This window comes from Carcharhinus amblyrhynchos, chromosome 28 (genome assembly GCF_965287045.1).
Source record: "Carcharhinus amblyrhynchos chromosome 28, sCarAmb.v2.hapA, whole genome shotgun sequence".
NCBI lineage: Eukaryota > Metazoa > Chordata > Chondrichthyes > Carcharhiniformes > Carcharhinidae > Carcharhinus > Carcharhinus amblyrhynchos.
The window spans coordinates 23,400,376-23,414,373 of NC_137351.1; positions in this window are offsets into that span (position 1 = coordinate 23,400,376).

Consider the following 13,998-nt stretch of genomic DNA (forward strand, 5'->3'; position numbering starts at 1 on the left):
CAGACAGTAGATCACTGAATATAAACTGTTAATTGGACAAACAAAACACTGTTTCTCCCTCCTGTTTGGATGGTGGAACCAATTCAAAAAGGGAATTGGATAAATAGCTGAAGGAGATAAGTTGCAGGGGTAAATATGGATGACGAATGGGGCTGTGTGGCACACTGGACTAGTCTCTGAAAGAGCCGAAGCAGATTTGACGGGCTGAATGGCCTTCCTGTCTGCTGATTTTATGGGCAGAATTTTCCATTGTGCTCACTATGTCCGATGGTGGACAGGAAAGTTGGGGTGATTCCCACTAGCAGGGCATGGGCAGGTAAAAATGTGTGATCTTACCATTCTGAGCTTGTTAGAAATGCATCAGAAAAAAGCAGTGAATCCTCTGGTGGTCTGGGCTCGATGTATCCTGCCTTGCCGTTACCCCATGGGGTCGAAGGGCATCAGGACACATATTCATTGATAGTGGGCCTGGACGTTAAACCTCCAGAGTGCTTGCAGCCACAGCTTACACTGGAGAGCTGTGAGCAACCACATCGTGGGACATGAGAGGGTACCTTTGGCATTTCCTTCCACTTATCTCTAGATAAGAACACCTCTGGCAATAAACCCATTGTCGGGCTAATGCTCGCCATTGCAGTGGTTCATGTTCACCAACATTTTGATCTTCTTGAGGCTCCACTGTCTCTCTTAATGCTTAGGCCCTTTCTCCTCCTGGCACTGTGCCAAATAACGATGGGTGCTCCTTCTCCTCATCTGGATGAGAGCCTGTACCATTGGCTCCTTTAGTGGTTGTGTGAATGAATTGAAGTGATACATTAAATCCTTCGAGGATTTCCCTCCATCCCAAAGGTGGCAGGCCAGTGTTCAGCCCTTCACTTGACCTCCAGCTAGACATGGTAACCCCACCCTGCCTTTGTGTCCCAAGATGTGCAGGTTAGAGGGATTATTGGGGTAAACGTTTGGGATTACTGGGATGCTCTGTCGGAGAGTCAGTGCAGACTCAATGGACAGAATGACTTCCTTCAGCACTGTAGGGATTCTTTAACATAATCCTATGATTCTATGACTAGCATTTCTGATGGCTCACATTATCCTACTGTACTGAATTGCCTCATTCAATGATTATTGGAATGTAGGAAACAGAAGCAGGAGTTGGTCTTTCAGACCCTCGGGCTTACCCAGCCATTCAACTAGATTTTGGCTTGTCTCCCATTTTCCTGTGGTAGCCCCAAGTTACTTGATACCTTTAATGTCTAGAAATCTATCGATCTCTGTCTTAATGTCACAGCTCTCTCGGATAGAGAATTCCAAAGATTCACCATCCTCTGAGTGATGAAATTTCTCCTCACCGCAGTCCTTTCTAGCCTACCCTTACTCTGGCAATCTCACTTGAATGGTGACGTTAGGAAATAATCGATGGACACCTTGTAAGGTGACGAGTTTTATTGTATAATAACTAATACCAATTAAAACAGTCTTCATCATTGTTAGATTTAACCAGTGATGTTTTATTAGCAAAGTGTGCATTTAAATTTATTTTAATTGGCAATAATTACAATTGAAAATAATATGAATAAAGATACAGACATGTACCTCACAGGATAGATTGCAGGAATGACAGGAAGCTTATTTTTGAGGTGTCTAATCGCATCAAATAAAAGTGTGATAATATATTAACTCCCGAAATTGTTGTTTGCTTAATAAGCAAATGTTTCTTTTAATATGCAGGTATGCTTATTATCAAAGTGAGCCTGAATTGTATTTTAAACCAGAAGGCTACTGAAATGCCGTAAAGGGTAGATGGGACTAGTATTCACCAAGGTATTTCCTGATGATCTGGAATGTTCCACGTTGTCACTAAGGAATTTATTACAACAGGTAAAATGAAAGGTCGTATGTGACAATAATTCTTGATATTGAGGAAATGTAATTAGACACCAAACGTTTAGAATGTCATCTTTGTAACCCAGCGAGCAAAGTTAGGAAATTATAGCATAGAATTTCGCCTATTGACTAGGCATTATAACAAGGATTAAGAGGATTGAGTTCAACAACTTTAGACTGTGAACTTTTCTCTCCATTTTGACCTCCTTTTTGTTTATTTTTTGTTTCCTTGATTTGTCCCAGGACCACACCCCCTCTCCCACAGGGCCAGCTGTCACTTGTTTTTCAGTCTTGATTTCACTGAGCTCTGCTCTTGGTCCTCCTCATGACACATTCTGCTATCTTAGCTTTACGCTACTATTAGCATTGCCTAATTTTCCCATCTTATCCGCCATGGGAATTGTAGCGGGTGAGGCAGAAAATTTGGTGGCCGGTTCAAAGGTCCATTGAGGTCGGGGGGAATTTCTGGTTTTGGGGTGCGTAGCTGGAATTTTACTGGCACACCTATCCCGATTCCAGAGGTGGGGAGGCTCGGAGAATGGCATTCTCCATTGGCCTCCGGTGGGATCGTACGAATCTCAGGCGGACATGCCAGTAAAATTCTGCCCTTTATGTTTTATAATCAAACTCAGACTTGCTGTGGCAGGGTAGGTTCCATATGTAATGCTAGAATTTTTGCCATATCACCATCGCTCAATAAATAATACTCCAATAATACATCTTCCAACCCCCAGCTAAAGCAGGTACTGGTAGAACGCTAATCTTCTGGAAGGGATGGGCACAATGTTGCACTGAGTGCTGGCAGGGTGAGTAAACCGGAGTGCAGCTCTCCAGCTGCACCATTGAGTTTTCTCTCCGGATTCTCTGGCACTCTCTGCCCTGAAAATCTAGGAGTGTGGTTTCCAACATCACACTGGCAGGCGGGGCCTGGGAGAGCTGGGAACGCTGGAAAACTGCGGCCGACCTCTGATATAGAAAAACATTACCCCCTCCCTCACCTAAATGAAATGGGGGAACCTCCCCTCCACAAGCACTGGGGCAACCCGTCCCCCCACACAAGTACCTGGGCAGTCCCCCCCTCCCACAAAAATTGATGCAAATCTTCCCCCATATATATGGGGAACTCCCTCCACAATGGGATCCCCCAGAGGGTCCATCCCTGCTACTGCCATCCTACTGGTGCCAACCTGGCAGTGCCAGGGTAGCATTGTCACAGGGGCTGTCTCCCCATGGGAGGAGATTATACTTACCTTTGTGCCCCTCGACCGCTTCCTGTTTTTCAACAGCTGTTGTAAACCTCACGTTGGCGAGGTTGGGGGGGGGATTTCCTTACCAGCGGGTACATACATTACAGAATCCCTTTAACTATGTTAATTTCAATGATGTTCCCACTCTTTCGTCCTCGCGGAAAATTCCACCCACTTGCCATTTTCACCCGTGACGATCACTGGCTGAAAATCCTCTCCCCGGGGTGTTTAATTTTAGGCTTCATCAGAATTACATTCACAGCAAATTGTAGTTTCTGTGGGCAGAAATTTCCTGTGCTCTGGTTGGTTTGATGATGAGTTGGTGGAGGGGAACTGGGTTCACACATTGACTCTGTCTACACTTCCCGCAGCCTCGGCAAAACAACTAGCATAATCAAGGACCTCAGGCACCCCGGACTTCTCTCTTCCACCTTCTTCTGTCAGGAAAAAAATACAACAGTCTGAGGACACATCCAACCAACTCAAAAAAGCTTCTTCTCTGTTGCCATCAGACTTTTGAATGGACCTGCCTCGCACTAAGTTGATCTTTCTCTGCAGCTCTGTTACAGCTATGACTGTAACACTACATTTTGTGCCCTGTCCTTTCCTTCTCTATGAACGGTATACTTTGCCTGTATAGTGTGCAAGATACAATGTTATTCACTGTATACTAATACATGTGACGATAATAAATCAATGTATCGGAGCTCCAATAATCGTTTTCACACTGCTGTAAAATGACAGTGGGTCTATTCCTTCTTGTCAAAGCTGATCACGCTTCTCACCAGAGTCTGGCTGTATCTAATTTACATCCTACTAATGGGATGCAGCTGAAGATCCAACGCAATTGCCCCACCAGGCCTGATTGTCTGCACTGTAAGCACGGGGGGGTGGGGGGGGCAGTTGTGAGACCTGGAATATGTCTGGATCAACTTGAGTGTACATATCGGCATTTACCTGAAGGAGATCTGGGGTTGCCTCTGGAGTTTGGGATGGAAACCTGCAGTCAGTGTGGACCCTGGAACACCACAGCAATGGATGGGGTGGTGGGAGCATCTATCAGGTGGATTTTCCAGCTCCAGAGTTTTTGAGGAGGTCCATCTTCCAGCATCAGAGTGTTCCTGGAGATCCATCTTCTTTCTTCAGGAGGTGCATTGTCTTTCATCAGTGCTGCCTCATTTATGTCCAGATGTCTTTCAAAATGCCACCTGATATGATGGCAGAGTGTAAGCTATCTAGTCCAGCTCACTTTGTGAAAGGTCGTCAAAAGCCCCACCCCCGCAATGTATAATTCATAAGCCAGGATTGTGCAAATTCCCAGTGGCCTCCAGGGTGGGAAACATTCCCTGTTTCTATGTCCATCACAGGACTTGGTCTCAGGAGTGAAAATTCCACTCAGTAAGTGGGGCTGCAACTCCAATGCTCAGAAACCTAACAAATTTTAACAGGCCAAAGCTCTCTCAGGACTCATAGAAATCATCATAGAAACCCTACAGCACAGAAAGAGGCCATTCGGCCCATCAAGTCTGCACTGACCACAATCCCACACAGGCCCAACCCCCATATCCCTACATATTTCTCCACTAATCCCTCTAACCTATGCATCTCAGGACACTAAGGTCAATTTAACATGGCCAATCAACCTGACACACACATCTTTGGACTATGGGAGTAAACCGGAGTACCCAGAGGAAACGCACGCAGACACGAGGAGAATGTGCAGACTCCACACAGACATTGACCCAAGCTGAGAATCGAACCCAGGTCCCTGGAGCTGTGAAGAAGCAGTGCTAACCACTGTGCTATCATGACTGCCAATTACTCTCTTCCCATGAGAGTTGACATTGGAAGTTACACAGGTTACACAACTATTGAGGCTGGTGGAAAAACACGCCATATCTTCCAGCCCTGATCTTATCAATTATGTAAGTGGGTGTTTTGCATCGTATTCCATGGTGGGGCAGGCCAGATTGTGCGTGCTCTACTCTCATGTCATTGAAAACGTCACTGACTCACTATTGAAGAATGAAGATGGACCTCCTGGAAATGCCGAAGGATCTCAAGGAACATTCCGAGGCTGGAAAATGGATTTCATCCAGATAACAAATACGGAAGATGCGGCTGCTGTGGCGTTCCCGCGTCTCAAGTTGCTGCTGGTGGCCTCCGTCCTGAGCTCAGAAGAAGCCTCGGCTTCTTCAGCCGAGTTTGCACATCTGCAAGCCGTGTCATTCCAGATGTGCTTTGCTTCGCTGCCATGATGCATCAGGCAAGGGTGGTCAGGTTTTCATCTGCATTTCATCAGCAGGATACAAATCAGATTCACGCCAGCTTCCGAGGGTTCCTGATCCTCCCTGGTGGACTGCACTGGAAAATCCTGTGGGAAGTTCACGCTGCTGTAAAATTGGACTTCCTTCCAAATTCCACCTACCCTTCCTCCCCCCACTGAACCCACCGATGGGAACATGAGAGAATTCCACCCTCTTTCTTTCATTTTCATGCTTCTACTTTCTCAGAAGACTAAGGAAATTAGACATATCAGCTATAACTCTCACCGTCTTTTACAGATGCTCCATAGAAAGCATTCTTTCTGGTTGTATCACAGCTTGGTACGGCTCCCACTCTGCCCAAGACGCAAGAAATTATAAAAGGTTGTGAACGTAGCCCAATCCATCACGCAAACCAGCCTCCCACCCATTGACTCTGTCTACACTTCCCACTGTCTTGGCAAAGCAGCCAGCATAATTAAGGACCCCATGCATCCCGGATATTCTCTTTTCCACCTTCTTCCATCGGGATAAAGAATCAGAAGTTTGAGGTCATGTGCCAATGGGCTCAAGAGCAGTTTCTTCCCTGCTGCTGTCAGACTTTTGAGTGGACCTACCTTGCATTAAGTTGATTTTTCGCCACACCCTAGCTATGACTGTAACACTACATTCTGCACTCTCTCACTTCCTTCTCTATGAACTGTATGCTCTGTCTGTCTTGCGTGCCAGAAACAATACTTTTTACTGTATGCTAATACATGTGACAATAATATATCAAACCAAATAATAAGTCAAATCAAATTTTGCTGAATAAATATTTTGGCAGTGTATTCCACAACCACAAATAGTTATCATTGCACAAATCAGCGGTACTGGCCAAGGAAATTCATGTTAATAATGCATTGTCAAAATGCGGTAACACCCTCCATTGAAACCAATTGTTAGTTCCAAATATGAATCTAGGTTATATAAACTTTAGATCCCAACCCAAGGAAGTTTATTTTCGAATTGCAGTAACCAAAATCCAACTTAAAGTCAACGCCTGGTCTCTCCAAATATTCAGGTGAAATGATAGAACACAGAAATTATAGAATATGTAAGATGGGACGGAGTTTACTTTTTTTTAATGAAGCTGTTTGGTTGCTAGATTAGACGCTGCAAAACTAATTCTTGCATGGTGGTTAGCACTGTTGCCTTACAGCACCAGGGACCCAGGTTTGATTCCGGCCTTGGGTCATTGTCTGTGTGGAGTTTGCACATTCTCCCCATCTCTGTGTGGGATTCCTTCGGGTGCTCCCATTTCCTCCCACAGTCCAAAGACGTGCTGGTTGGGTGCATTGGCTTAAATTTTTCCTCAGTGTACCCGAACAGGCGCCGGAGTGTGGTGACTAGGGGATTTTCACTGTAACTTGGTTGCAGTGTTAATGTAAGCATATTTGCGACAATAGTAAATAAACTTTAAAATTTTAAACTTTTCTCTCTATCACAGTACAGGAATTTAACTGAAGCACAGTATTTTACAATTGGGCATCCTACCCTCTGGCTGGGATTCTCCGGTCTCACACATCCCGCTCCCTCTGCCAGCAAGAACAGAGAATTTGGCACTCAGCCAAATCTCCAATCATAGCAGCAGCACTGGAGAATCCCAGGGCGAGGTCAGAGAATTCCGTTCAAGGACATCATTGCGCCCATTTTGCGGCAGGAAAATGTTGTAAAATTATCCAATTTGTGGGAATGGCGCCCGTTTTCGCGCCCATTCCTATTTTACTGAGAAAAAAATTCAATGCGATCGGGGAGCTCGCCCAAAAGGGCAAAACATCAATTTGCATTTTTTTGCATTCATCACAATCTAATTGGCGAACTTTACTCTCAATCGTCCCAGCTCACCTGCCTCATTCACTACAGCTGGATCACTCAGGAAAACACCGCATGTATAAAAGTCGCCTTCAGGCACTTGATCAGTGAGCAAGGAGGTAAGTCTCTGCTTTTAAACTGCTCCATGCTGCTCAGAGAGGGTTGTTTCATGGTGGTTATGTTGCGTTTCGGGGTTGGGGGTGCACGTGAATGTGTGGAGGGCGTGTGGGGCGCGCTGACCCTGTGTCTTAGCGCTGACTGTGGGTCCTAGTGCAGGCAACAGCAAGCATTGTTGAAGGTGGGGGATGGGAAACTCTCTGAAGTGGCAGTGCTGCAGCCTCAGGACTTGGCAAGCAGCACTGTCTGTGCCCACTACTGCATGGGTTCTAGGTATGTGTTTGTGAATGGTTGGGGGCTGGGGGGGTATGGTGGGAATGGTCAGGGCTGCGTTGCCATTCTGGGATCTGTTGCTGGGGGGGGGGGGGGTCGTGTGAGGAATGTGTGTTGCTAGGGGTCTGTGGGAGGGTTTCGGGAGTGTGAGTTGCTGGGGGTGTGTGGAGGGGTATGGGGAGTGTGTGTTGCTGGGGGGTGTATGGGGTAGTATAGGCAGTGTGTTGCTGGGGGTCTGTGGGGGGTTTGGGGAGTGTGTGCTACTGGGTTTGTGAGGGAAATGGGGAGTGTGTGTTGCTGGAGGTATGTAGGGCTTGGGGGGAGTGTGTGTTGCTGCAGGTGTGTGGGGAGGAGGTATGGGGAGTATGTGTTGCTGGGGTATGTAGTGGGGTGTGGGGAGTGTGTGTTGCTGGAGGTGTGTGGGGAGGAGGTATGGGGAGTGTGTGTTGCTAGGGGTCTGTATGGGGTTTGGGGAGTGTGTGCTGTTGGGTTGTGGGGGGGGGTCATGGGGTGTGTGTATTGCTGGGGGTCTGTGCGGGGTTTGGGGAGTGTGTGTTGCTGGGGGTCTGTGCGGGGTTTGGGGAGTGTGTGTTGCTGGGGGTCTGTGCGGGGTTTGGGGAGTGTGTGTTGCTGGGGGTCTGTGCGGGGTTTGGGGAGTGTGTGTTGCTGGGGGTGTGTGTGGGGTTGGGTATGGGGAGTGTGTGTTGCTAGAGGTTTGTGGGAGGGGTGTATGGGGAGTATGGGGGTGTGGGGGGTATGGAGACTGTGTGTTGCTGGGGGTCTCTGTAGGGTGGGATATGAGGAGTGTGTATTGCTGGGAGTGTGTGTGGGGTATAGGGAGTGTGTATTACTGGGGGTCGTCGGGGGATATGGGGAGTGTGTGCTGCTGATGGTCTGTAGGGGGGGGAGTGTGTGTTCCTGGGGGTCTGTGGGGCTGTGGGGAGTGTGCGTTGCTGGGGGTTTGTGTGGGGCTGTGGGGAGTGTGCGTTGCTGGGGGTTTGTGTGGGGCTGTGGGGAGTGTGCGTTACTGGGGGTTTGTGTGGGGCTGTGGGGAGTGTGCGTTACTGGGGGTTTGTGTGGGGCTGTGGGGAGTGTGCGTTGCTGGGGGTTTGTGTGGGGCTGTGGGGAGTGTGCGTTGCTGGGGGTTTGTGTGGGGCTGTGGGGAGTGTGCGTTGCTGGGGGTTTGTGTGGGGCTGTGGGGAGTGTGCGTTGCTGGGGGTTTGTGTGGGGCTGTGGGGAGTGTGCGTTGCTGGGGGTTTGTGTGGGGCTGTGGGGAGTGTGCGTTGCTGGGGGTTTGTGTGGGGCTGTGGGGAGTGTGCGTTGCTGGGGGTTTGTGTGGGGCTGTGGGGAGTGTGCGTTACTGGGGGTTTGTGTGGGGCTGTGGGGAGTGTGCGTTGCTGGGGGTTTGTGTGGGGCTGTGGGGAGTGTGCGTTACTGGGGGTTTGTGTGGGGCTATGGGGAGTGTGCGTTACTGGGGGTTTGTGTGGGGCTGTGGGGAGTGTGCGTTGCTGGGGGTTTGTGTGGGGCTGTGGGGAGTGTGCGTTGCTGGGGGTTTGTGTGGGGCTGTGGGGAGTGTGCGTTGCTGGGGGTTTGTGTGGGGCTATGGGGAGTGTGCGTTGCTGGGGGATTGTGTGGGGCTGTGGGGAGTGTGCGTTGCTGGGGGTTTGTGTGGGGCTGTGGGGAGTGTGCGTTACTGGGGGTCTGTGGGGCTGTGGGGAGTGTGCGTTACTGGGGGTTTGTGTGGGGCTATGGGGAGTGTGCGTTGCTGGGGGTTTGTGTGGGGCTATGGGGAGTGTGCGTTGCTGGGGGTTTGTGTGGGGCTATGGGGAGTGTGCGTTGCTGGGGGTTTGTGTGGGGCTATGGGGAGTGTGCGTTGCTGGGGGTTTGTGTGGGGCTGTGGGGAGTGTGCGTTGCTGGGGGTTTGTGTGGGGCTATGGGGAGTGTGCGTTGCTGGGGGTTTGTGGGGGGATATGGGGAATGTGTATTGCTGGCTTGGGGGTGAGCAGAGTTCTTTAACCTCTCCATCTGTCTCTCTCTTTCCCCAAATCCCCCCTGTCCCTCCCCCCGTTTCCCTCCCATTGCTCCCCACCCACCTTCAGAGTGACGAGATGGCGTTTACAATGCAGCCTATTGATCTCGCTGTTCTTTTGGTTGCTACTGGAAATGAGGAGGAGAGGCAGGAGGATTAATTGCGGACACAGGAGACCCAAGTCTTGCCACTTGCAGGAGTAGAGGGAGATGGCTACTAGAGGCAGTACGTGGCCACTATTCACCCTGAGGGACTGGGGCAGGAAAAGGAGGGAGCGGAGACCCCGGCAGTTCCTCAAGTGAGTGTCCTTTGAACAACTTTTGGACATTGTGTGCCACCGACGAATCCAGTTCCCAAAGGAGACAATGCGATACCTGTGCCATTTGTTGCAGGACCTGTCACCTCGGGGCACAGGGTCACCCACTCCCGGTGGCTGTGAAAGTGACAGCCACCACCACAATGTCATTCCAGACTGTCAGTGGAGGCCTCTGTGGCCTTTCCCAACCATCTGTCCACAAGTGTGTCAAGGAGGACACCGATGCCCTGTGTGCCCGGGCTGGGCAGTACATTAAATTTGATCTGGACCAGGCCCAGCAGGAAGCTCAGGCTGCAGGATCCACTGCCATCGCAGGGATGCCAGATGTGTAAGGGGCTCTAGACTGCACCCCCACATCACCCTCAAGGTCCTGGTGAAGACTCCAGGAAGATTCATGAACAGGAAGGGCTTCTATTCAATAAATGTGCAGTGGGTGTTTGACTATCAGTTGAATACCATACACGTCTGCTCCAGACATCCTGGCAGTGTGCAGGACAGTTCCACATTGAAGAGTTCTGATGTCCCGCAGGTCTTTGAGGAGGAGACCAGGGTGCAGGGATGTCTCACTGGGGATATGGGGTACCTGCTTCAGACTTTGCTGATGATGTCTATGTGAAGGCCTGAGACTGATACGGAGACGCGATATAATGAGGAATGCAGGTACGGCAGGTGATAAAGAAGGCAAATGGTATGTTGGCCTTCATTGCGAGAGGTTTCGAGGACAGGAGCAGGGATGTGTTGTTGCAAATATACAGAGGCCTTGGTGAGGCCACACCTGGAGTACTGTGTGCAGTTTTGGTCTCCTTGACTGAGGAAGGGTATTCTTGCTCTCAAGGGAGTGCAGCGAAGGTTTATCAGGCTGATTCCAGGGATGGTGGGAGTGATGTATGAAGAGAGATTGACTAGGTTAGGGGATTTTCGCTGGAGTTCAGGTGAATGAGGGGGGATCTCATAGAGACTTACAAAATGCTAAAGGACTAGACAGAGTAGATGCAGGAAGGATGTTCAAGATGGTGGGGGTGTCCAGAACCGGGGGTCACAGTCTGAAGATTCGGAGTAGACCATTCAGGACGGAGAAGAGGAGACAAGAGTGGTGAGCTGGTGGAGCTCATTACCACAGGGAGTAGTTGATGCCGAAACATTGAATGTATTCAAAAGGTGGATATAGTCCTGGAGGTGAATGGGATCAAAGGTTAAGGGGAGAAAGCAGGATTAGGCTACCGAGTTGGACGATCAGCCATGATTGTAATGAATGGCGGAACAGGCTCGAAGGGTCAAATGACCCCTTCCTGCTCCTATCTTCTATGTATGTTTCTATTGACTCTTAAAAAATACACTCAGAGTCAAGGCTAATGACCTAGAAAATATAAAGCATTATTCATCGTATTTTTTTACAGGTTGCAAAGGGGCTATAAGTTTCGTCACTTTTCAGAAAAGTGTGTGGGATGAGCCAACTTCCTTTCCAACAATCATGGTCTGTTATTGGAATGATAAATTATTTTCAAATATGGTCAACAATTATGTTACAATGTTTCTCCTTGTTCCTACTACGAAAATTAAGTTTAGCTTAAGTGATACTATCACAAGTAGGCTTACATTAACATTACGGTGAAGTTACCATGAAAATTCCCAAATTGCCTCACTCTGGGAGAATTTAGCATGGCCAATGCGCCTAACCAGCACATCTTTTGGACTGCGTGAGGAAGCTGGAGGAAACCTACGCAGACATGAGGAGAATGTGCAAACTTCACCCAGGCAGTGACCCGAGCTGGGAATTGAATCCATGCCCCTGTGTTGTGAGGCACCATAGTCCCACCGTGCTGCTTCACACATCTCTCTGCTAAATTTCATCTACCAGATGGGAACAGATGAGGAAGGATGACGTAAGAACGAAAAGCAAGAGTGGGCCATTCAGCCCCTTGAGCTTATTCAACACTATCAAGGTTGATCTCATCTCAGCCTCAACTCCATTTTCCTGTCCATTCTCCGTAACCCTTCAACCCATTACTAATTAAACATCTGCCCATCTCCTCCTGAAATTTACTCAATGCCCCAGCATCCACTGAACGCTGGGATAATGAATTCCACAGATTCATGACCCTCTGAGAGAAATCATTTCTCCTTGTCCGTGTTTTAAACCCTTATTCTAAAGCTATGGCCTCTCGTCCTATATTGTCCCAAAAGAGGAAACATCCTAGAAGCATAGAATCCTACAGTGCAGAAAGAGGCCAGTTGGCCCATTGAGTCTGCACCCAACCACAATCCCACCCAGGCTCTATTCCCATATCCCTACATATTTACCCACAATCCCTTTAACTTATGCATCCCAGGACACTAAGGGGTAACTTAGAATGGCCAATCAACCTAGCCCACACATCTTTGGACTGTGGGCGGAAGCCCGCACAGACACGGGGAGAATGTGCAAACTCCACACAGACAGTGACCTGAGGCAGGATTCGAACCCACATCTCTGGAGCTGTGGAGCAGTAGTACTAACCACTGTGCTTTTGTGCCGCCTCTTTACATTTACTCTGTCAATCCCCTTTAGCATCGTATATTATTCGATCTCCTCTCATTCTTCTAAACTCTAGAGAGTATAAGCCTAAACTGCTCAACCTATTATGATCTTCGACCCCCACTTACAGTGCAGAAGAAGCCATTCAGCCCATCAAATCTGCATCAGCTCTCTGACAGAGTATCTTAACCCAGGCCCTCTACTCCCACTCTATCCTTGTAACACATTCACCATGGCTAATCTATCTAACCTGCACATCTTGGGTCACCAAGGGGCAATTTTGCATGGCCAATGCACCTAACCTGCACATCTTTGGACTGGGGGAGGAAACCGTAGCATCCGGAGGACACCCACATGGACACGGGGAGAATGTGCAAACTCCACGCAGACAGCCGCCGAAGGCTGGAATCGAATCCAGGTGCCTGGTGCGGTGAGGCAGCAGTGCTAAACGTTATGCCACCATGCCATCCTCAACTGCTTCATCATTGCAGTATGAAGCATGAATAAAATCACTCATATTTACTACCAAGAGTTGGACCGATCTCAAGGAACAGTGAGCACACATGTTCACGCTGAGCTGTGGTGGCTGACAGGGTTAGCCTGTAGAATGCAGGGATCAATCTCGTGAACCTCCTCTGAACCGCCTCCAATGCAACTACATCTCACCTCAAGTAAAGACACCAAAACAGTGCACAATTCTCCTGTTGTCCACTTGATGGCTCAAATTTAGCCTCACTCCATAGTATACAGCCTGCAATATACTGCGCAGTGCAGTGTCAGTAATGGAGAATGAAATGTACAGCAATAACCCTTCACTCCTTTCAGACTAAATCAAAGCAAATGTGCCTTTTTCCACACAATGTACAGGCTTCATGAAATGAAAACCAACGCTCCTGTACTCCAGTTTATTTGAATTATAACACTTTCCATTCTAAAAATGTTCACAACTTGGGTAGATGGTACAGGGCCAGACTTGGGCTCTAAACCAATGAGGCATATTTATTTAATGTTAATCACATAAACAGCGTCTAATGCAAACAGCAATTATAACCATTATTATTATTATTCTCATAATAACAAAGCTTCTGCTGTGCTAATTTTTTTAACATGAAATCTATCTTTGAGACAGCTGCTTTCTTACTATAAGTATCAAATTGGAAACAATGTCAGTTACACTCAAAGACACTGCATCTAAAATTGCATTTCTGATTGTGACATATATGATGGCAATGCTTCTTATCCACATTATACTGGACCCAGAGGCTTTATCGACCTCAGCCCTAATGTGCCCAAAGAACAAGTTGCCAGCATTCTAAGTGACGTGAAGGCTATATGTTCTTTGAGTGTTATGAATGTAAAGATGCAGTAAGTGCAGCTGACCACAGGAGGGGAGCATTAAACCACATTAGTTACTCACTAAGCTAAAAGCAAAATATTGCAGATGATGGAATGTGAAACAAAAACAGAAAATGCTGGAAAATCTCAGCAGGTCTGACAGC